This window comes from Tachypleus tridentatus, chromosome 10 (genome assembly GCF_004210375.1).
Source record: "Tachypleus tridentatus isolate NWPU-2018 chromosome 10, ASM421037v1, whole genome shotgun sequence".
In the NCBI taxonomy this organism is placed as follows: Eukaryota; Metazoa; Arthropoda; class Merostomata; order Xiphosura; family Limulidae; genus Tachypleus; species Tachypleus tridentatus.
The window spans coordinates 19,142,686-19,168,948 of NC_134834.1; the positions used below are offsets into that span (position 1 = coordinate 19,142,686).

The 26,263-nt window shown below is 35.3% G+C and overlaps 1 long non-coding RNA gene across 1 annotated transcript in view; it reads left to right on the forward strand.

Annotated features, from left to right (window-relative positions):
• Nucleotides 1–24,950, forward strand: part of LOC143228021 (uncharacterized) — a 54,718-nt gene extending 29,768 nt beyond the window's left edge. Inside the window, exon 2 of the long non-coding RNA XR_013015150.1 lies at nucleotides 24,415–24,950. This is a non-coding gene — a long non-coding RNA (uncharacterized LOC143228021). The remainder of the gene's footprint in view (nucleotides 1–24,414) is intronic.
• The last annotated feature ends 1,313 nt before the right edge of the window (nucleotides 24,951–26,263 follow it).

Genomic DNA, 26,263 nt, shown 5'->3' on the forward strand with positions numbered 1-26,263 from the left:
AATTGGAGGTTCGATTCCGCTCGGTAGACACAGCAGATAGCCCGATGTGGCTCAGCTATAAGAACACGTACACGTTACTATTGAATAACTTGTTTTTCTTTTATTCAATCCTGACTAAAGCGACGTCTTCGTTACATTTAATAAAGATAAAGTAAAATAGGTAACATCATAGGGCAATTTTTGTTTCCGAAAAGATGATATTTGGTTTATATCACTGGAGCTCTATGGCTTTTCTCCAAAATTGGATATTTATTTTTGATATAGTTTCTGATTGGAAAGAAGCACACAGATTTAATGGAAACTACTAGAAACTCAATAGGATATTTAATTATTAACGTGGCCTATACAAAGAAACTTTAACGATAAAACAGTTTTTTTTGTTTTTTTTGCACTTTACAGGTATTTGTTTAGGTTTCCTAAGTTTCTTTACAATATCTCAGAGTGGAAATAATATACATGTAAATAAAGCTCTGCGGTTGGTTCACATTTCGGGATTTATATGACGAACGTGTCTGATTAGTTAAAATAACAACTATTCTTTAATCTAGCTGTTGGTCATTTAAAAACAAATAAGTTGAAAAACAACTAATAACAATAATATTTAAGTTTCTGCCCCAAACTGGATCTTAGTTTCAGTTCAGTTTCACTTCCCTGTTAGTTTCTTCTCAATAACCAATGTTTCTTCATGGCGAGAAATAAGTTTGTTTGTTTATTCAGAATTAATCACAAAGCTACACAATGGGCTGTCTGTGCTCTACCCACCACGGGTAACGAAGCACGGTTTCTGTTTCTAATGGTGTGATTCCGCAGACGTACCGCTAGGGGGGCAGGAAGCGATAATTAATACATCTTAACGTTTCGGGTTACTTCCGTTTCCGGTTTTTGAGTCTATATCGCAAGTGGTGATTGGTGTTTCATTATCATCTAAGTCTCTGACAAGTAGGATGAAAAGGAACCAGAGAGGTATAAAATTATCAGAAAGTCATTGGGGTTTGTTGTGCATATTTTGGGGAAACTGAACTGGGTCGGAAGTGGTTTTTTATGCTTTCAAGAAGAAGGAGTGATGAGAGAATGGGGACACAAAAATTTTGAGGGGACAACGACTTGACCACAGTTATTGCTTGGTGAAGAGGAACGTGAGCCTTATAAATGTTTGGTAGACCGTGGAATTGTGGGAAATCATGTGCTTGCTACTTCAACACAATTCCGTCTTCGTGATCAAGAAACAGGACAACAAAATTTACACTTCATCATATCTACAGAAGACTTACTCTTTTACCAACGAATAGTGGGATTGACCGTTACATTATAACGCCCCATAGCTGAAGAGGCGAGCATGTTTGATGTGACGGGGATTCGAACCTGCAACCTTCAGATTACCAGTACCTAATTTAGCAGTGTAAGACGAGACTGAAGGCAGCTAGTCGTTACCGCCAACTCTTGAGCTACTTTTTTACCAACGAATAGTGGGATTGAGCGTAAAAATTATAACGCCCCCACGGCTGAAAGGGCGAGCATGTTTGGTGTGAGAGGGATTCGAATCCACGAGCCTCAGATTATGAGTAGAGTGCCTTAATCACTTGGCCATACCAGGCCGTACTGCTGTTAGTGAGTTAAATATAGTTACAAGAATTCAATCGTAAAGAAAGCTTTAGAAAATACACAAATAAATGAACCTATTTCAAACTATGTGTCTCCCACTTGGTGGAGCACGTGTGATAAAATACGAAAACGCTATAATTTCTGTACTGAGAAACGGAAAACGTTAGTCTGGCAACCATCGTTTGAAAAATTCAATGACATTGTCATTGGTTGAGTTTACTGGACGCCATCTTTAATTCACTCTTCTAAACTTGTTTACATTTGATAGTACCACTATATTTACGAAATCTTTGACAAAATGAAGAAGGAAAAGAGGAAGTGGTTGGGTGTATTTCAGTTGATTGCATCGGTCAGTATAAAGGAACCCAGTATCGAAAGAGTGTGTGTGTGTTTTTCTCATGGCAAAGCCACATTAGGCTATCTGTGAGCCCACCGAGGGGAATCGAATCCCTGATTTTAGCATTGTAAATCCGTAGACTTCCCGCTGTACTAGCGGTGGGCTGTATCGATAGAGACCTTAATATTAGAGTAAGTAATCCTTGGTTCCATCTATTAACATAACACAACGTTTTGGGGCAACATAGGACTTTTGTCCATTTCAGCTGTTCCTCGTCCTAAACTTAATTTACCTAAAAAAAAATCTGAAAGCCACCTCTTATCTCTTTAAACTCATTTAAATTTACTGTCTCTACAATATCCGAAGGCAACTCATTTTAAAGGCCAACCACCCTTTCAGCAAAATAAAACTATCATGGCTGAAGATGACTCCAATCTGCCAAAGTTTATACTTGTATCTCCTACTATTGTCACTGTTAAATAAAAGATGATGCATCATCACTAACAATTCCCTTTAACAACTCAATCGGATCCCCCATAACTTCTCTTTATCAAGATAAAATAGTTTTAGTGGTTTCATCTTCTCTTCATATGACATCACCTCCATCCCAGGCACCACCTTCTATGACGTCTCTTGTATCCCAGGCACCACCTCATATGACATCTCTTCTATCCCAGGCACCACCTCATATGACATCTCTTCTATCCAAGGCATCACCTCATATGACATCTATCCCAGGCACCACCTCATATGACATCACTTCCATTCCAGGCACCACCTCATATGACATCTCTTCTCTCTCAGACACCACCTCACATGACACATCTTCTATCCCAGGCACCACCTCATATGACATCTCTTCTATCCCAGGCACCACCTCATATGACATCTCTTCTGTCCCAGGCACCACCTCATATGACATCTCTTCTATCCAAGGCACCACCTCATATGACATCTCTTCTATCCCAAGTGCCACTTCATATGACATCTCTTCTATCCAAGGCACCACCTCATATGACATCACCTCCATTCCAGGCACCACCTCATATGACATCACCTACATCCCAGGCACCACCTCATATGACACATCTTCTATCCCAGGCACCACCTCATATGACATCTCTTCTATCTCAGGCACAACTTCATATGACATCACCTCCATTCCAGGCACCACCTCATATGACATCACCTACATCCCAGGCACCACCTCATATGACACATCTTCTATCCCAGGCACCACCTCATATGACATCTCTTCTATCCCAGGCACCATTTTAGTTACCCTTCTTTGAACCCTTTCCAATAGTTCATTGTCTTTCCTGAGGTAAGAATTTCAAGACTGAACCTAATATTCTAAATGTTACCTAACCAGTGATCTGTTCAATGAAATTCTAACCTCTTTAGGCGTGTATTCAATATTTCTGTAGATACAACTTAAAATCCTATATGTCCTACCACTAGCAACAACACACTTGTGGGATGACTTTTGAAACTGATCAACTATTACACCTAGATCCTTTTCTTTCATGACACTGTTAAGGTTATTCCCATCCAAATTATAATAACCCAACGTATTAGCTTGCATTTCTTATAATTAAGTCTCATTTGCCATTAATATGTTCAACTCAGTGACTACTTTAAATCATTTTATTAATCAGAAGCACCCTCACAGCCATGAACACCCAAGACCGTGATGTCATCAGTAAATTTATTGACCATTCCTTTATCTATGCCATTCATGCAAATTTAAATGGACAAAGATCATAAGACTGAGCCTAGAGTTACTCCACTTCTGACATTAATCCAGTTTGACTAAACTCTATTTGTAAAAATACTGCTTTCTTCCATCCAGCCACTCTTCTAACAAATTTGTAAACTTAACCCCCACACCTAAAGAAATAGCTTCTTTTTAATTTTTACAAACCTTATGTGGCAACTTGTCAAAAGCTTTCTGAAAATCCAGATGCACCAAATCTACACCGTTACCCTCATCTACATAAACAGTAACCTTTTCAAAGAATGCCAAAGATAAATTTTCCCTTAATGAAAACAAGTTGACAATGCAGTAAATTTCTAAACTTTGTTAAATGACTTTGCAAAGCATCTTTTAACAGTTTCCAAAACTGTTCCCACGAATGAAGTGAGACTAATGGAGGTACAATTGCTGGGAAAATTTGTTCACCTCTTTTGAAAAGAGGATTTACACTAACTAACTGAAAATCCTCTGGTACCTGGTCACTATTCAAGGGCTGATAAAAAAAAAAGTCCTAACAAGTGGCTCACATATACAGTCATCTCTGACTTCTTCCTAAACTTTGGGGAAATGCTATCATTTTTCAAACTTCCCAATTTTATTTTAACAAGCTCAGAATTTATGCAGTTGTCTTGTTCGACTTTGTTTTCATCTATCATTTCTTCAAGATGTAAAACACAGTTTAAATATTCATCACTAAAAATAGCAAAATTTAATAACCCAGCAATCTCATAATCATCAGATGAGAGCCTTTTTTATTATTCCTCAAGGGTTCTACCCACATTCTAACTTTTTGTTTACCTTTAGTGTATTTAAAGAAATTTTTAATGTTATTTGTTTTACTCTTCTGTTCTTCATACAACCTTTCTGATTTCTTACTTTCCTGTTTTACCAACTTTCATGGCATTCTGTAATATTCTTGGTCTACTGACATGACAATCAATTTAAATTTTTTAAATGCTTACGCTTGTCTTTAGTTTTATATATCACATCCTTTAAGAGCCAACCTGATGTTTCTACATTCAGCAACCCTTTTCTTTCTATAGGGAATATGTTTACCTTGAACATTTAAAAAATTGTTCTTCAAATATTTTGACATATCTGATCAGAGTCTCCAAATATCTCAGCTACCCAGTTCACAAGAGATAATTTTTGCAACATCCCTTCATATAATTTCTTATTTCCAGTCCCGGTCATGGACAGGTGGTTAAGGCACTCGACTTGTAATATGAAGGTCACGGGTTCGAATCCCCCTTCACACCAAACATGATCTCCCTTTCAGCTGTGTGAGTGATATAATGTGATGCTCAATGCCACTATTCATTGGTAAAAGAGTAAGCTAAGAGCTGATGGTGGGTGGTGATGACCAGCTTCCTATCCTCTAGTGATACACTGCTTAATTTGAGACGGCTAGCACAGATAGCCTTCCTGTAGCTTTGCACAAAATTAAAAAAACAACAACCTTATTTCCTTGTGCAGTAAAGAATTGAACCTAATGAATCAAGAATTACTTCGATCCTAATGTCCCCCATTTTCTACCTCTTTATCATTTCTATATTTGAAATTAACAATAAAACTAAAATAGCATTATTTCTTGTAGGTTCCTTGAGTATTTGGTAAAGAAATTCATTTTTAACAGTTTTCAAAAACCTTTCTCCTTCATAGTATGATTCTAGCATTACTCAGTCTATATGCTAAATTTAAATCACTCATAATTATGGCTTCATTAACAGTTGAAATCTTAATGTCATTTCAAAGTGTTTTCACTAATTTCATCAGTATCATTTGATAGTGTGCAACAAATTCCCACCAAAATCCTTTTCCTTTGGTATTCACTAATATAAATACAAATGGATTCATTGTATTTGCTATTATCTTTAATATCCTCAAATTCAATAGATATAACTCTCATTTTACATATAAAACCATGCATACTCCATCATTAATACTCTGTCCTGTAACCCTGTATATCAAAGAAACTTCTGTTATCAAAATTATCTACATATAACTATGTTTCAGTTATTCCCATTATAACAAAATCCTCAATTCCTACTAATGCTCTAAGGTCATCTGTTTTATTTATTATACTTCTAGTATTACAATAGTAACAATTAGGCCTATTCTTCTGTTTTATTTATTATACTTCTGGCATTACAATAGTAACAATTAGGCCTATTCTTCTGTTTTATTTATTATACTTCTAGTATTGCAATAGTAACAATTAGGCCTATTCTTCTGTTTTATTTATTATACTTCTGGCATTAAAATAGTAACAATTAGGCCTATTCTTCTGTTTTATTTATTATACTTGTGGCATTGCAATAGTAACAATTAAGCCTCTTCTTCTGTTTTATTTATTATACTTCTGGCATTACAATAGTAACAATTAGGCCTATTCTTCTGTTTTATTTATTATACTTCTAGTATTGCAATAGTAACAATTAGGCCTATTCTTCTGCTTTATTTATTATACTTCTGGCATTACAATAGTAACAATTAGGCCTATTCTTCTGTTTTATTTATTATACTTCTAGTATTACAATAGTAACAATTAGGCCTCTTCTTCTGTTTTATTTATTATTCTTGTGGCATTGCAATAGTAACAATTAAGCCTCTTCTTCTGTTTTATTTATTATACTTCTAGTATTACAATAGTAACAATTAGGCCTCTTCTTCTGTTTTATTTATTATACTTCTGGCATTACAATAGTAACAATTAGACTTATTTTTCTGTACATATTTCTGGGCTAAGGTTTTCTCTTCTTTTTATTCTTTTTGCATTTAGTTTCTCCTGACCCTCATTTCAAGTACTGGTTTAAAACGTCCCTTACAGCTAAGTTAATAGTCTTAGTAAGCAAGCCAGCCCCTACCCTATTTAAACGTAAACTATTCATTCCAAAAATATCCTTCCTTCCATTGAACTGATCTTCACAAGTCCAACCAGCCTATCTGTTTATCCTTACATACTAAGCCTAGCATTTAGCCCTAGTGACATACTTTTAACTTCATTGCTACCGTTAATTCTGGGCAGTATCCTCGATAAAATTACGTTATGATCTTTTCTTTTAAATGTAAGTCTTTATCAATCCTTTATCACAATTATCGATAATTGTGGTCAAATTATTTAAGACCATTCAAGTTAATAAAAAACATGTTTCGTAAAGAACAAACAGGCCCGGTATAGCCAAGCGTGCTAAGGCGTTCGAGTCGTAATCCGAGGGTCGCTGGTTCGAATCCCAGTAGCGCTAATGCTCGCCCTTTCAGCTGTATGGGTGTTATAATGTGAAGGTTTTTATTCGTTGGTAAAAAAAGTTGCCCTAGCGGTGGGCGGTAATAGCCGTCAAGTTTCTTTACGCGAAATTCAAAACAAACGAATACTGGCTTGTTGTGAATAATAACAAAATTGATTAATAATAACAATAAATACATATTTAAAATTAAAGTAAATAATGTCGTGTTATTCATTCTTGACGTAAGAATCTGATTAGTAAATTACATAAGTAACTTAACGGTAATTAAGATTCGCGGGCATGTTTTGCTTCATACCATAACAGTCGTTGGTAACATCACTGTTTATACCAAAGGCGCAAAAAAGGAAATTAGAAGGAAATTGGAAGAGAGTCCAGCGCTAGTCATCGAGCAAGTCAGACGTGCCAATATCTCTGCCAACATGCTATTTAGAACGCAACGTTCATCCTTGCCAGTCAGGCCGTTAGTGCCGCCGATAATCGTCGACCGCCTACCGCCAAACCTCACGCCGTACCAAGTCACCACGTTGATCGCCCGAGCCAAGCCTGGGGCAACCATCGAACCGTCCAGGACCCGAATTTTACGCCGGGGCGGAATCCTCATCCAACCAGCCACTACTGCAGACCAAATTTATCTGTGCCAGCCATGGAACACTGAATTTAAAGTAAGTTGTTCCCCCACTAAAAGTCCAGTCAATCTTTATTCTGTATTCCTCAGGGGCGTCGACCCATCAATTCAACCAGAAGAAATCAGACAAACCATAGAACACCAAATACAAGCCAAGGTATATGCACTTCATCGAATTTTTTCTAAGAACACTAACCATCCCACGCACTTCATGAAGATAGTGACAACATCGAAGTACAGTGCTGACTGTATTTTACGTGATAGCTGTTACAAAGTATTTCATTTTACAGAGCTGAACTGTACATCGACGACCACTCAATAATGGTTCAAACAAAGCACCCAGATATCGCAAACAACCAACGGAAATCTTCCAACATGAAACTACCAAAATACCGCCGAGTCCAGATCCAATTAGAAGAAACATGAAGACAGATTCAGACAACTCGACTCAGAAGACGACAACTCCCACTGTTAGCAACACGCCAAGTTCCAGTAGTTCAAGAAAGAAAAAGGACAGTTAATGCCAAACTTCAATCCCAGTTCCACAGAATTCAACAACCAGCCAGACTCAAACCAATACCAAGATAACCATCGACGCGACAGTACAAACTGAAAAGCAAACTACCTCCACGCAGAAAACTCAAACCAAAATCACAAGAAGGAACAAAGCATCACAGACCAGCGAAGAACAGCCAGTAGTTCCACCACCGAGACCACGTTTTTCACTTGCACCAATGGGCTTCAAGTGTGAAAACAAGTTCATGACGAAGTTACCACCTGATCTACAAGACTGCAGCTAACGGTTTCCACGTATACTACCAACATAGTTCATCAGTTTTTTTTTTGTGTTTTTTTTGTTGTTTTTTTCCAGCTACTTTCGGGCACGGTATGGGTAGATTTTTCGGCGCCCAGGCCGTGAAAGTGGGTTTTCTCGGGTACTCCCGTTTCCCCCCACAGCAAAATCTCTGGCATCGGACCTGTAGATCCCAGATCTGAAAAGGGCCGTTTACCCAGTCACAGGGTATCTAATCAATCATAGCAGGTTTTAAAAATCAATTCGCCAGCCGCCAGTGTACTCCGTCCTCGAGCCAAGGTCTGGCTCACTTCACTTTCGCTGCTCTCGTCCAGTTCTCCCGTCCTTCCTCTCACTCACAAATACCCCACTCCATTTTTGAAATATTAAAAAATAAAGCAAAATTCCACGAATATTTTAAAAATATTTCTCATGTAAGGGGACGAAGAGGAACTACAACGTTCTTGAACACCCCAGTTGGAGAGAGAACTCTTCTGATTTCTCTCTCTCTAAACTAAACCCCTGCCACGTTAGTTTGCGTTTTGCGAAATTATTTTATTAATTTCATTTATTTAGATGTTATTAATTTTTTTTTTTTATACTTATTTCTTTTTGTGGAAATATGAATTGTGTGTGTGTTTTCTTATTTATAGCAAAACCACATCGGGTTATTCGCTGTGTCCACCCAGAGCAAAGTTTTCTGAACAGTTTCGTTAAGCCCTAAACCACTGGCTTAGTTTTGAACATTCAAATTTAAAATTGTGATCAAGACTGAAGTGAAATAAAAAATATATATCTGTCGTATCTAAGAAAATCTCCTTGGCTCAGGTATCGGGAAAAAGGTCAAGTCGACACTGGACATGGTAGATGCAGTGTGGGAGATATATTCTCATTCGCTTTAGTTCGTGGGTTCTCAGAATTTATGTGTGTTATATATAAAACCCGAATTGCTTCAACCAGTAAACAAGCTTGTTATCACTTGACGCATTACATAGAGTGGCTTATGTTATCTTTTCTCACGTGTTCAACGCAAACTTCCACAGTCAATACGATTATAATTCAAGCAATAATAGCCTGTATATACATAGTACTTAGCTGTAAAATCATCCTCAAGTTACGAAGGTGTGTATGTTTTCTTACAGCAAAGCCACATCGAACTATTTGCTGCCTCCCGCTAGTGCAGCGGTATGTCTACGGATTTACAACGCTAAAATCAGGGGTTCAATTCCCCTAGGTGGGCTCAGCAGATAGCCTATGTGGCTTTGCTATAAGAAAAGAAAAAAACACGCTATTTGCTGAGCCCACCGAGAGGAATCCCTGATTTTAGCGTTATAAATGTTGAAGATAAACATTTAATATATTTTAGTTATGTTGTAAATAAGAATTTAATATACTGTAGTTATGTTACATATAAATATTTAATATATTGTAGTTATGTTGTAGATAAGAATTTAATATATTGTAGTTATATTGTATTAGGTTGAGGAATAATTCGTGAGCGTTTTTAAATAATTTCATTCAAGCATTACATGCAAGACTATACAATACTTCAATGCATGAACACATTACACCCAAAACATTTATTATGATACTTTATTTCATGTAACACCTAGGTATATAGTATGCATTGTTTTAAACGAAATTGCAAGAAATTAAATGCGAAAAGCAGATGATGTCGAAAATGCTCGATTTTGTCCACTTGACATTCCATTTAATGAGCTGAAAATGAAAGCAAAAATTAAAGACATATGAAAGTCAAACACACCATCTATTAGAGCAAAAAATTATCTACCAAATGACATGAAATATTTTGCGAAAGCGTTTCATTTATGAATATATTTTGTTAACTTGAAAAAACGCTCACGAATTATTCCTCAACCCAATAGATAATAATTTAATATATTGTAGTTATATTGTAGATAAACATTTAATATATTGTAGTTATATTGTAGATAAACATTTAATATATTGTAGTTATATTGTAGATAAACATTTAATATATTGTAGTTATATTGTAGATAAACATTAATATATTGTAGTTATATTATAGATAATAATTTAATATATTGTAGTTATATTGTAGATAAACATTTAATATATTGTAGTTATATTGTAGATAAACATTAATATATTGTAGTTATATTGTAGATAAACATTTAATATATTGTAGTTATATTGTAGATAAACATTAATATATTGTAGTTATATTGTAGATAAACATTTAATATATTGTAGTTATATTGTAGATAATAATTTAATATATTGTAGTTATATTGTAGATAATAATTTAATATATTGTAGTTATATTGTAAATAAACATTTAATATATTGTAGTTATATTGTAGATAAACATTTAATATATTGTAGTTATATTGTAGATAATAATTTAATATATTGTAGTTATATTGTAGATAAACATTTAATATATTGTAGTTATATTGTAGATAAACATTTAATATATTGTAGTTATATTGTAGATAAACATTTAATATATTGTAGTTATATTGTAGATAATAATTTGATATATTGTAGTTATATTGTAGATAAACATTTAATATATTGTAGTTATATTGTAGATAAACATTTAATATATTGTAGTTATATTGTAGATAAACATTTAATATATTGTAGTTATATTGCAGATAAACATTTAATATATTGTAGTTATATTGTAGATAAACATTAATATATTGTAGTTATATAGTAGATAATAATTTAATATGATATAATATCGTGTTGATGTGAAGACATAGTTAATACTATGTGATATAAATAAGTTGTTAACGTAGTGATACTGAGGATAATTTATTTGTGAAATAAATCTTCAAACTACAGATATTTTGTGGTCAAAACATTTCGAACAAAAGCTCTTATTACAGACGATGTTGTCATAGAAACAGTTGATAATGGTTTTCCGACATGACATAAACAAAGAAAATGTTGCCCTGTTTTTAACCTTATACGTAATCATATCCTTCGTAGAGATAATATCAGGTTCAGAGAAACTAATGGATAACAATGCAAAATGTGCTTGGTAGCAACAGTATTGCCATGTGAGTTATATTAGGTAAATATTTTTAGTTTGTTTGTGACATTTACTAAATGTTACCGATCCCATAAAATCATTTTGTTTATCAGTTTTGTGTATTGGCCAGGAAAATAAGTTATCGATCAGATATACTTGATCGTTCGAAGTGAATTTTGGAGTATGTTGTGGACAATACAGTTATTTTGACTACAATTATGAAACGTGAGCGCACGAGGTTGTACTTCATTTTACGTGGTCAGTGAGCCAACGATTATTCATGTTTTCCAATAATGTTGTGTGCTTGTTTGTCACAGTTGTTGTAACGTGTTTCATTTACTTGGAAAACGTAAATGTAGAATAAAATAAATAGTTTTGGATTACGTTTTATAAGAGTAAGAAATATTGAACTATTGTGACTTTAAATATATATATATGTATATTAATGTGGGAAATGGTATTTTCTCTTGTACTCAAAACCAGCTTTTGTAGTGCTATAGTTTTAAAACATTCCTACAAGAATTTAAGAGAGACAAATCATGCATAAATGATTTCTGGCACTAATTGAAAAAATTCTGCAGTTGGCATTCACCGCCAACTCTTGGGCTACTCTTTTACCAACGAATAGTGGGATTTACCATCACGTTATAACGACCCCACGGCTGAAAGGGCAAGCATGTTTCGTGCGAGGGGGATTTGAACCCACGACCCTCAGCTTACGAGGCGAACGGTGGACACAGAAGACAGCCCAACGGAGATTTACATTTAAAATAATTAAGCAAACGAACTATAAAACAGAAAACAATTAATTTTATTTTAAGTATAAAAATTACTAAAGTGAATTTTTTTGGGAACAAAAAATGACATGTGCAAAAACCATTTCGTAAACGTTATACTGAACGTATACATCACTAGCTGGGAGAGCAGTGAGTCTAAAAATTTACAACGCTAAAATCAGGGGTTCGATTCCCCTCGGTGGACACAGCAGACAGCCCAATGTGGCTTTGCTATAAGAAAACACACAAACACAGAACATATACTCCACATCTAAGGAGTATGTTTAAGAGAAGAGTAAACATGGCGGGTCAACAGTCATTTTGTTACAATTTTTTGTATAGATGGCGCTGGTTCTACGAAAATAAAGAATTTAAAACACATTTCATCCAATTAGACAAAATGTAAGGCATAGCCTTGTTTTCAGCAGGCTCTACTGATTGCTGTTAATGACGTCAACTTCATACGCAACCTGAATTTTATTTACCTAACTAATTGGATAATTCTTTAAGTTTTTAAATACAATTAATTTATAAATAATTTTTATAAATACAATTAAAGTTCGACAAAGCTTAAACATATTTTAGTCTACCGTGTTTGGGAAACAAAAATGAGAAATGTGTGTGTTTTCTTATAGCAAAGCCACATTGGGCTATCTGCTGAGCCCACCGAGGGGAATCGAACCCCTGATTTTAGCGTTGTAAATCCATAGACATACCGATGTACTAGCGGGGGGGGGTAAAATGAGAAATGCGTTAGCTGTTGGTATAATTATCTTTCTAATAAGGAACAACAACGAAAGAGCAAACTGTAATTGCTAATTGATTTGTAATTTAATTAGACAAATTAACACGTGACTTTCTAACCAATAGGAGTGACGAGAATGTCCCGTTTCTATTCTCTGTTTTAATGTGTGTTAATCAAAGGAAGAAATCAATCGTTTTCAGAGGTGCTTTATTTATCAGCTTTTTAGAATAGTTAAGCAATTTGGGTAAGGGTTCTATACTTGGGTTTTGTGAATGGTTAAGGAATTTGAGTAAATGTTCTATGTTTGGGTTTTGTGAATGGTTAAGGAATTTGGGAAAGGGTTCTATGCTTGGGTTTTGTGAATAGTTAAGCAATTTGGGTAAGGGCTCTGTGCTTGGGTTTTGTGAATAGTTAAGAAATTTGGGTAAGGGTGCTATGCTTGGGTTTTGTGAATAGTTAAGCAATTTGGGTAAGGGTTCTATGCTTGGGTTTTGTGAATAGTTAAGCAATTTGGGTAAGGGCTCTGTGCTTGGGTTTTGTGAATAGTTAAGGAATTTGGGTAAGGGTGGTATGCTTGGGTTTTGTGAATAGTTAAGCAGTTTGGGTAAGGGTTCTATGCTTGGGTTTTGTGAATAGTTAAGCAATTTGGGTGAGGGTTCTATGCTTGGGCTTTGTGAATAGTTAAGCAATTTGGGTAAGGGTTCTATGCTTGGGTTTTGTGAATGGTTAAGCAATTTGGGAGAGGGTTCTATGCTTGGGTTTTGTGAATAGTTAAGCAATTTGGGTAAGTGTTCTATATTTGGGTTTTGTGAATTTGGTTAAGCATGCTTGGGTTTTGTGAATAGTGATTTGGGTGAGGGTTCTATGCTTGGGTTTTGTGAATAGTTAAGCAATTTGGGTAAGTGTTCTATATTTGGGTTTTGTGAATGGTTAAGCAATTTGGGTGAGGGTTCTATGCTTGGGTTTTGTGAATAGTTAAGCAATTTGGGTGAGGGTTTTATGCTTGGGTTTTGTGAATAGTTAAGCAATTTGGGTAAGGGTGGTATGCTTGGGTTTTGTGAATAGTTAAGCAATTTGGGTAAGGGTTCTATGCTTGGGTTTTGTGAATAGTTAAGCAATTTGGGTAAGTGTTCTATACTTGGGTTTTGTGAAAAATGAAGGACTTTTCGTAAAGATTCGATTCTTGGTCTGCCTGAATAATTAGGCGACTTTGACAATGGATCGATCATGTGATTCGTCACTATATATTATATATTCAGATTGATCCATCATTTTTTTTTTCCATTCAGAATCTCGGGGGCAGAATGTGGACATGGTAATATTATGTTCACAAGAAAGAAATAGTTTCCGGTGTTCCTACTTAAAATGCACATGAAGCTGCACTTGTTTACTTTGTCATAGTTTAACTTTCAGATGACACTGATGTTGTTATCTGGAAGTGACAGCTGTACAGTAGCACCTATTAACCGTCTCTCGTCTAATAGCTTTCTAGCTCTATTCTGGCTGGCGTCAACATGACCCGAGGCGTCACGGATGAACTCTGTTGAAGTTCAGTGAAAAATAGATGCAGAAACAAAGATGCACGATGCAGAGTTTGGAGAAAAAAATGCGCTGACAATAGCAGAAAAAAAGTGAACATTTATAATGAAAGTCGATATAAAGAAAAAGACGGTTTATTTGTTTTGTTTTTTGAATTTCGCGCAAAGGTACTCAAGGGCTATCTGCGCTAACCGCCCCTAATTTAGTAATGTAAGACTAGAGAGAAGGCAGCTAGTCATCACCACCAACCCCCAATTCTTGAGCTACTCTCTTACCAACAAATAGGGGGATTGACCGTCACATCATAACGCCCACGGCTGGGAGGGCAAGCATGTTTGGTGCGACGGGGATTCGAATCCACGAACCTCAGATTACGAGTCGAACGCCTTAACCCACGTGGCCATGCCGGGCCTATAAAAGAGGGAGAGAAAGTAAATAAGACACTCGTTTATAGAATATGGGTTAGAAAACAGTAGAAAAAACTTGTACAGAAGATGAAAAAGAAAAACAAAGAAAAAATTCAAAAACGAAAGGTGGACAGTTCATGCAACAAAAACTCATGAATCCGACTAATTCATTGTTTCTTGTACGTGAGTTATCTATTATGTTTCAGTTTGAATTGTCTATGACTGACCTAACAGTTAAGATGTTATGGAAAACTGAATACAAGATAAAATTCAGTTGAAAGATACTATTTACAACGACTAAGACTACCTTTCTTATATTGTTAACGTAAAGGTGCTATGGCCCAGAAGTTTAAAGGTACTATTTAAAATGACAAACATTACCTTTCTAAAGGTGTTATGTCCCAGAAGTTTAAAGCTACTACTTAGAATGACTATAATTACCTTTCCCAGGTTGTTAATTTAGAGGTGTTATAGCCCAGAAGTTTAAAGCTACTACTTAGAATGACTATAATTACCTTTCCCAGGTTGTTAATTTAGAGGTGTTATAGCCCAGAAGTTTAAAGCTACTACTTAGAATGACGATAATTACCTTTCCCAGGTTGTTAATTTAGAGGTGTTATAGCCCAGAAGTTTAAACCTACTACTTAGAATGACTATAATTACCTTTCCCAGGTTGTTAATTTAGAGGTGTTATGGCCCAGAAGTTTAAAGCTACTGCTTAAAATGACTAAAAGAACCTTTCACAGATTGTTAACTTAGAAAAACAACTCGTGTTAAACTGCTGGTTAATTCTAGTCTCTAAGGAAAATATTTTAGAACCTATATAGTAATTTGTGTGTTTATTTTGTTACTATGCACAAAGAGCTACGTGTGCTCCGCTCACCATAGGTATCGAAACCAGGTTTCAAGCAATATAAGTCCGCAGACGTAACCCTATATGATGGAACCAAGTATTAATCCATATATCCAAAGAAGTTCTCTTTTCACTCTTCCAAGACCCCATTTTAGCAGAGAAACAGAGCCAACATCCATTGTAGCTTTATTGTGAAACCTAAAGTATAAACGGTCGTGCGGAACCGCTTCTTGTCCAGTTTCTTCATGACAACAGATGTTTCATTCGAGGTGACCTTAAGACCTTCTGTTTGTTTATCATTAAGCGCGAAATTATAGAAATAACGACCGTTAAACTCGGAATAAATATGTCATTAATTTTGTTCCTGTTTTCGATTTTCTTAGTCGTTAAATTTATGTTGTCGCGCCCACAATTCAAATGATGTGGTATCCATATAACTATAATAGTACCTCCTGTTGTCTGTTTCATGTCCATGTAAGTACTTCGCAGGGTGTGGATGGATCTCCATCAAAACTAGTATGGAGGTTCTTTGGGTCTGTGCGGAAAAACATGTAAGGTTGCTGTTTCATGTTCTGTGTCTTGCAGTTTCTAAGAGACGTTTTTGCGTCTTTTACAAGTACGTATCAGGGAAGCAACTTTTCATGTTCTAAGATGTCAGTTCATGATTCATTAAAAGTTTATGCTTCGGTTCAGGGTACGGATGCTCCGGACAGTTAAAAATAATATGGTGAAACGATAAAGTGTACCTATAAATAAGCTGATAGAATATGGTGCAACAGAGTGCGAAGCAAGGTGGACGCTACATGGGAGATGCAACTTCGTAAATATGAGTGTAAGATATACTGAGAAATTAGGAAAGGAAATATAAATTTGTATTATTCGTAACTAATTAAAAATTTATATTTTTGTCTCAATATAATTTTTTGTTTGTTTCTTAATTTTGCGCAAAGCTACACGAGGGCTATCTGCGCTAGCCGTCCATAATTTAAGAATTTAAGACTAGAGGGAAGGCAGATAGTCATCACCATCCACCGCCAACTCTTGGGCTACTCTTTTAACCAACGAATAGTGGGATTTACCGTCACATTACAACACCTCCCCGGCTGAAAGGGCGAGCATGTTTGGTGCGACGGGGATTCGAATCCGCGATCTTCAGATTACGCTCAATATATTTAATTTAGGCTTTGATTGTTTGAAGTTAAGACTAGAGATATACAATGAGTTATTAGTTCTCTCCCCACGACGGGTATCGAAACTCGGTTTCTAGAGTTTTAAGTCCACAGATATATCGTCGTGCCTCTGGAAAACTTGAATTATCTCGAATAGTTTGTTTGTTTAAAGCTAAGCATAAAACTACACAATTGCTCTGCCAACCACGGTTACTATAACCCTGGTTTCTAGCGGTGTAAGTCCGTAAGCTGTGCCTCCGGGAAACCTAAATTTAGGCAACATTAAAATAATGAAGTAATCTTAAGCTAGAATAACCGAGTGTAAGATAATCATAAAGTAAGTAGGGTAAAATAGGTAAACAAAACATTATACTTAACCGAACAGTTCAGTAAAAAGACAAAACAATTGTTTAGGCATCACTTTCCAACTCGTATCTATTAACTAAACATACAACAAAAGTAAACCTCTATTCATCCTCAGAAGGGATTTTCCGATGGATTAGCGGTAGCTTTATGGACGCTAAAACCTGAGATTTGATACTTCATGATGAACAGAGTGCAGATAGTGCATATTAAAGCTTCAAGTTAAACAAGAACTGCGTAGAATGTTCTCCTATTAAACTGAAATATATTCTACATATTTTCTTTGTAGTGAGTTCTCATGTTTCGATTCAATGGTTTCCTTGAAGATAATCAAGAAGGTTATATAAAATGTTTAGATGTTTCATCCGTCTGCGAGACGTTATCTATTTCATGTAAGGAACAGCCAGTTTATCCAATATAAATGTCTTATGTGAAGAACGGTCACTTTATCTAATATATGTCTTTCATGTAAGGAACAGCCAGTTTATCCAATATAAATATGTCTTATGTAAAGAACGGTCAGTTTCTCTAATATATGTCTTTCATGTAAGGAACAGCCAGTTTATCCAATATAAATGTCTTATGTAAAGAACGGTCAGTTTCTCCAGTGTATATCGTTCATGTAAGGGACGACCATCTATTCCAACATATATTTTTCATGTTCGGCTAGTTACTCCAACATATGTCTTTGATGTAACGGACAGCTAGTTTCTTCAACATATATGTACTGAAAACGTTTCTACAACAACGGACCTCGTACTGAGTACTCGGACCCAAAGTCAGGGTACTGTAACCAATAAGCCACACCTAAGCCCAGTGTACTTCAGATGTACCTTACAAATATTATAATTATTAAACCATATTTCTTTACACGTACAGGAGTTTAATGTGATCCATTGGGAAAAAAAAAACATGTATGCAAATTATATTATAGTTTATACTATAAATGATAAAATACAAACTGATATTTCATAGGAACAGGTTAACACCCGCTCATATTTCGTGTGCATTTTATGTAGAAAATCAATTATTTCACCCAACTGTTTTGAAAAGAGGTAAAAACATGAAGTTACTCTGTACAAACAAATATGTGGACCCCGTACAAATCGGCAGTCTTAGGACTAATGAAATAGTAGTTACACTGATATCTATGTGGATGTTTCCGCGGATCTGTTGTTAACTTAGTGTTATTGTTGCTATTGCAGAATTGGAACGCGTAATAATTGAAAACCGGAGAAGTGCTTGATTGAGGAATTCCATTATTAACATAACATACGGAAATGATTACCTTGGTCATACGTAAAACTTTCTAAAACACGTTTATTGTAACTCATGCAAGAGAGTGCGTTTTTTTTAAAGGTGTTTAATATAAAATAAATAAAGACTGAGGTGTTTGGTTCTGATAATCCATAACGTTTACTTGCACGTGCATATGATTAAATCTGTTTAATATAAAATAAAGAAGGGCTTAAGTGCATGGTTCTGATTAGAGCATCCTTTTTCATGTTATATACCCCGAGGATCCCTTGGGCTTCGCAAGAAAATTTTAGAATGTTAATATTTTTTCCTAAAACTATAAAATAGAATCAGAATACGCTGTAAATAAAAAGCAAAATATATCTTTAATATAACACGTTTATTGTGTATTAAGCCTTTTAATATTTTATTCTGCCTAACGCCAGACGATTTTATTTAGCTTAGGGGAAGCTCTCGCAGTGAAAGTGTTAATACAATCTCAATTAACTTCGACAGTAGCACCACTGTTTGCTAGTAAATATGGCACCACCTCAAGATGTCATGTGTCGTTGGAGATGCAAGATAGCCTAGTAATTTTCGTACTAAACACCAGTCAACCCTGGCTAGTGATGTCAACTGTCTTTTAGTAGCCAGATCTGGATTAGCGGCTAAATCTGGAACGAAATGAAACATGACATCATAGCTGAAACTTGTCCAAATTTGGAACGTTATGATGCGGTTAGATGTAGCATCAATTGTTTCAAAGTATATTCATACGAAGTATAATTATATAATTAGTAATTGTTAGATTAGGTTAGATTCTTTGTAGTTTAATTAAAGAAACTAGATACCAATGCGTTCTATGACGTCATATGCACGTATCCTACGTCAGCATGTCACTGTGTAATGATAAAACTAAAGTGCTTAACGATTTTTCATTAAGAAGCTATTTTGTGTCCGTAAATGTATTTTTGAAGTGCCAAAGATATAAGAATACGTTTTTAGACAAATTAATAGTTAGTTGTTACCCTTACAATGGATAAGTGGCTGAATATCAGTAATAAATCTGATACAAGTAAAAATCTTCCTAGGCCTAATAAGAATTCACTGGCGTTATCGTCATATGCAAGCACTTCAACACAAGATGGCGCAAAAAATCACAAAACAAGAAATAAAAGAAAGTCTGATAAATGTTTTATTTAATATGGTTTTACATGGACAGGTAATGAAGATGAATCTAGTGGATTGTGTGATGAATGTGGAACGATGTTGAGTAACAGTCCATCCAGCAAAGTTAAAACGGCATCCAGAAACCAAACACTCCAGATTAAAAAAATCCAACTTCCAAATATTTCAAAAGAAAGTGTTTACAATTAAATACAAGGAAAGCTACATTTCGTTCGTTTGTCCATCAGGACAACAAAGGTGCTCTTATTGTTTCATATCGTATTAGTTATCGTATTACAAAAGCAGGTGAAGCTCACACAATTGCAGAAGGTTTGATAAAATCATGCGCAAAAGATTTGGTAGAGTGCACGATTGATGAGAAATTTCTTAAAAACGTTAACTCTGTGCCGGTTTCTCGAAGAATCAAGGATATGTCAGCAAATTGCTTAACTGAGTTGATAAGACGGGTAAAAGCGAGTCCAACTTATTCGCTTCAGCTGGATGAATCAACAGATGTCGTACGTTATACAATGTTGCTTGTGTTTGTTCGCTATATTCACGAAGGTAGTTTTGAGGAAGACAGGCTAATTTGCAAACCTTTGCCTACTCAAACAACAGACGAAGAAATATTTAAACTGATCGATTTATTTGTGGAAAAACATGAGATCCAATTGCAGCTTTGCTCAAGTACTTGTACTGATGGGGCTGCAGTTATAGTTGGAAAAATTTCAGACGCAGTATCACGCATGAAAGAGAAAAACCCTGACATCCAGAGTTTCCACTGCTGTCTTCATCGTCATGCACTTGCAATGAAACAAATGCCGGAAGACTTGAGAGGTATTGGGTGATGTCATAAAAATAGCTAATTTTATAAAATCAAGACTACTCAATGCGAGGATCTTCAGTTTACTCTGTGAGGATATGGGAAGTTTACATAAAAATGTGTTGCTTCATACTGAAGTCTGATGGCTTTCTCGGGAAAAAGTGCTTGCTAAGTTTTATGAGCTGCGTGAGGAGATATGTTTCTTTTATCTGAATGTCATTTTGAACTTGCATATAAATTAAGGGACAAATGCTGTATACAGAAAGTGGCTTACCTATCGGATTTATTTGTCTATCTAAATAAAGTGACTGCTACAATGCAGGGTACCAGGATGACGTACTTCAAAACTTAGAGTTAAATGAAAGCGCTTCAACACAAGCTAAAACTTTGGGTGGAATATATACTTATGGAAGAACTTGATTGATTCGAAAATCTCAGTGGTTGTTTTACTTATGAATAAAATCTCCTTAAGTGAATATGCAGAAGTTTAACTCTTGCAGCACGTATCTGATTTATGTACAACTACTGGAGAGTTCTTCACTTCTCATTTAGAAAAATTACTGTGGGTTCGAAATCCCTTTGTTGACTCTACAAATACCAACGATATGTCTTTGAAAGAGAAAGAACAGCTTATAGAAAGTTCAACTGATTACATCGTAAAAACAAAATTTCAGCAGGAAGAAATTACACAATTTTGGATTCAAATGACCATGGAATATCCTGAAATAAGTAACAGAGTAATGACCATGGAATATCCTAAAATACGTAACAGAGTAATGACCATGGAATATCCTGAAATACGTAACAGAGTAATGACCATGGAATATCCTGAAATACGTAACAGAGTTTTGAAAAACTGGATGTGTTTTCAAACAACATATATTTGTGAACAACCATTTTCACTGTACACAGCTACAAAGACAAAATTTAGAAACAGGCTTAATATTAAAGATGATTTGCGCTTAGAAGTAACGACCATAACTCCAAATATTGAACTACTTTATGAAGTAACAAACATAACTCCAAATATTGATCTACTTTGTGAACAAAAGCAAGCCCATCCGAGCCACTAATAAATAAATAAGCACACTCTACTTTTACTGATATAAATTTTACAAGTGGAAATGTTTGAACAACTAAGTAGAAGTAAAAATTTGTCTTTACATGTTGATATTCTTATAGATTTATATTCTGAAAGCTTGAAGTAAACTATCTGTGGAGTAAACTATCTGTGGAGTAAACTATCTGCGAAGTAAACTATCTGTGGAGTAAACTATCTGTGGAGTAAACTATCTGTGAAGTAAACTATCTGTGGAGTAAACTATCTGTGAAGTAAACTATCAGTGGAGTAAACTTTATCTGTGGAGTAAACTATCTGTGCAGTAAACTATCTGTGGAGTAAACTATCTGTAAAGTAAACTATCAGTGGAGTAAACTATATCTGTGGAGTAAACTATCTGTGGAGTAAACTATCTGTGAAGTAAACTATCTGTGAAGTAAACTTTATCTGGTGCTAGTGACCGATTGTTTCTATTTCACTTGTTTTTTTTTTATTAAAGCTCCAGAATGTTTTTTCTTTCTTATGGGAATCTCTTCAGGTATGAAACTTTCGGGAATCCCTGGTTTAGGACTCGTAGTATTAACTTAAACAGAAAATGCTATTTAATTTTCTGAGTCGGTTAATTTCTTTTTATAAGATACCACGAAGAGAAGAAACTGTTACAATGACTGTTAGTGGAACACAAATCTCTTCAGTGGAGAATAACCAGGATGCTATCTAAAGGACTTTATAACCCATAGTTCTCGTATACTAATTAGCACTAAAAGCTCCTAAAGGTGCAGTTTGTGTTTAACAAGACAGACATGTGTAAGTAAAGATGACGTGGTTTATGTCAGAAATTACTAAATCCTGGGATTCAGAAATTCATGTTTACTAGGATGGAAATGTACAAACTCTGAAAATATTTTGTCTTACCCAAACCTACTAAACCTACGTAAAAAAAGACTGGTAGGTTTAAAACAGAACAAGAGAACAGTTCTGTGAAAGAAATGCTGTAACACAGGCCTTCCTGAACTGTGTTAACCTATTAACATTACACGTGTGTCTTGGGTGTTGTTACCGCAGTATCTATGTGTTAGGTTTTGGTATCTGTACTAGTCTTCTACAATTAGCATGACAGAATTTTTTTTTAAGGGTCGTGTAAGCACATATATTGAATTGGAAGTCCCTATTAGAACAACAAAGTATTAATTTTATTAACATGTTTCTGGAATAGAAATCAGTGTAATAACTTTACTTGTGAATTACTTCGAACTACAAATTTTCAGCAGGTAATCCATCGTTTAAATTAGTACTTCAGTATTGGACCAAATGCTGCTGTAATCTGAAGTGCTTTGATGGTGAGACATCTAAACTTGCCAGCTTATAGTTTCAGGGAAATTATATCCCGAACAAATCGAACGCATGTGATGATGTATCTTTTTATTTTTGCATTTTAGAATTATTGCTCAGATTTTCGAGGTCAATAGGTCAATAAGTTGTGGTACGTCATTGATGGCTTCGTAAAGTTTTTTTTTTTCGAACTGTGAACATTTTAAGACTTCGTTCATTCATTAAACGTGTGGAAAAACAAGATATTGTTTGAGGTTTCGCGCCAGTCGAGGGAAAATGAACAATAAAGTATTGTTTTCATTCTGCTAACACTAAATACCTAAACAGCAGTTACAAACCTATCCTGATGCTAATTTTATTTTCACTGGAGGGAAGATAAGCGAGGCTGCTCTAACCTGGTGCTTTTAAAAGTGATACAACTGATAAAACAAAAACTTTCTTCCCTAAAAATCGGTGATTCCACATTGTCGACAAATTGTGCTCTTTAAATAATGGAGCACAGAGTTTAAAGTTGACTCGTATTTAGTGAGACGGGTTTTTACCTTCTATACTTGTATTTAATGGCTAACATTTCTGTACATAGAGACCTCCTACATAGAAGATCCTATCAACTGTTATTTTAATTTATCAGAAACCATTTTTTAATATTGGCCTGATGATTAAAGGACTCTTAATTCGTAATATGCTAGTCCCGGATTCGAATTCTAGTGACCGATCATGCTCACCTTTTAGCTGTGGGGGCGTTACAATGTGACATTCGACCCCACTATCCTTTGATAAAAGAGTAGCCCAAGAGTTGGCGGTGAGTAATGTTGTTTAGCTGCCACCCCTCTAGCCTATCACTGCTGAATTAGGGACGGCGAGCGCAGATAGCCCTCGTGTAGCTTTGCACGAAATGGACTTACAACATTAAACTCTGGGGTTCAATTCCCCGCAGCAGACGCATTAAGCTTTTCAAAACTCACCAAATCATGAATACTGAGATTTCTATTTTGATTTCCATTTGAGCGCCTTAACCATCATACTAGGCCTTCCTTTATAATAATATCGTTGATTCGTATGTTCGTATCCTTTTCAGATATTAACCTATTACACTGCCCAACAATTTTTTTCAAACGTTTTGCTTCCTGAAAAGTTTTTACTGATCGTGACAGGTACCTGGTGGGTATGTACAAATATAGTTTGGTTTTGCTTCATCACGTTAAAACTCTGAGAAATAGACAGTTAACTGTTTACCGGCAATAACGTATTTAATTGTGTTTGTTTCATATTATGAGCCGCACGCCTTAACACGCTTGGCCATGCCGGGCCGTTTTAATTATGTCTATTATGCTCCAGTCAGTGTTACCTAATCTAACAAAATATCTTTTATACATTTTTAAATTTATCTTTTGTTTATTAATAAGAACAAAATTAAGCGCTTCCTGTGCTCTGCCAACCATAGGTTTTGATAACCGGTTTCTAGCAATATAAGAACTGAGATGTATCTCTGCGCCACTGGGGGCTAATTTATCTGTTAAAAATTGTATTTTTAAGTATTTTTTTTTTACTTTTTCAGACGACGAGCTCTCTGTATTCTACCCACAACAGGTATCGAAACCCGGTTTATACTGTCATAAGCCTAAAGACTTTTCGCTGAACCATAGGGGGACTAGACTCTAAGGCCCATTTCTCCTAAAAGGAAACCTGGAGCACTAGTGGTGGGAATCGAACTGAGTCTGTGTTTGTCCAGAAAGGTCAATTTCATTTCTCCTAAAAGGAAACCTGGAGCACTGGTGGTGGGAACCGAACTGAGTCTGCGTTTGTCCAGAAAGTTCAACTGCTGGAAATCCTCATGAGAAGATAATTCAGAAAAAATAATAATTAAAAACATTTAATTTGTTGTGTCTTGTTTACCATTTGATTCAATTAAGGTTTGTAGGAAAATCTCATTACATCGAAGCCGATATTACATATGTTTATTTGTTTCTTTAACGAACACGTTAAAACTCTGAGAAATAGACAGTTAACTGTTTACCGGCAATAACGTATTTAATTGTGTTTGTTTCTAATACGCTATTAAGTTCAACATAATTAAAAGTGTTTTGCTCCTGATTTTCGTCTGTATTCAATGTCCGGTGCACCACGTTACAGTGTACAACAGTAGTCAACAAGCATTGACGGATTCCAGTTGTCCTGATATCGTTTCTCCATTGCAGTAATGTTCTGGTGAAACTAAGATTTCAATGAAACGGTACGTGATGAGCAAATTTGGATGTGATTTTCGTGATCAGCAGCCAAAAATCTATAAAGAACACCCAACAGTGTTCAAGAAGGAAAAACTTTGTTGTGCAGTGATATCACAAAGAACACAAAATAAATAGCTATTTCTTACAGATAATAACAAAGAATAAAGTGAAATTTTTTGTAACTGGTACAATATTTTGGCATTAATTGCAAAACATTGTACCAAAAATAATTCCATTATCGAAATGTTACTTTTTAGATATAAATCATCCCGCCCTCTAGTAGTGAAGATGTTAACTAAACCGTGCCTAATCAAAAAGTTAAAAATTTATATTGTTGTTTGAACGAATAGAAACTAGTAAACACAGATATGCATTACATGACGGCAAATATCACACCTAAAACTGACGTAAGCGAGTGTTAATTTTTTTAAATAAATATTGCAAAATAGCCGCGCAGCATTTAGGCTTAAATTGTTGCACCGAGAGTTAAGAAAAGCAAGTAACGACATGATCTGTTTTCACTGTCTCAATGTAAAAACTGTTATTTTAAGTTGATACGATAAGCGTTTCTGTTTCAATACCTACGTAAAACGAGTGAATGAGAGCTAGATAAACATAATTACGAAGTAACGTTATTTGTCAAATAAATAAAACGACTATGAACTTACAGCGAATCTTACAAGATGTTTTATTTGCTCAACGTTTCGACTTTGCGCCTCCAGCAGGAAAGAACAGTTTCTGTAATGAGTTATATGAGTGATAAAGCTCCTGATAAAGGAGTAAAGCCGAAACGTTCAGTAAATCAAACCTTATTGTAAGGTTCTCTGGAGTTCAGACCGAAACGTTCAGTAAATCAAACCTTATTGTAAGGTTCTCTGGAGTTCAGACCAAAACGTTCAGTAAATCAAACCTTATTGTGAGGTTCTCTGGAGTTCAGACCGAAACGTTCAGTAAATCAAACCTTATTGTGAGGTTCTCTGGAGTTCAGACCGAAACGTTCAGTAAATCAAACCTTATTGTGAGGTTCTCTGGAGTTCAGACCGAAACGTTCAGTAAATCAAATCTTATTGTGAGGTTCTCTGGAGTTCAGACCGAAACGTCCAGTATATCAAACCTTATTGTAAGGTTCTCTGGAGTTCACAGCTATTTTATTTATTTGTAATTATGTTTGTTTGTTTT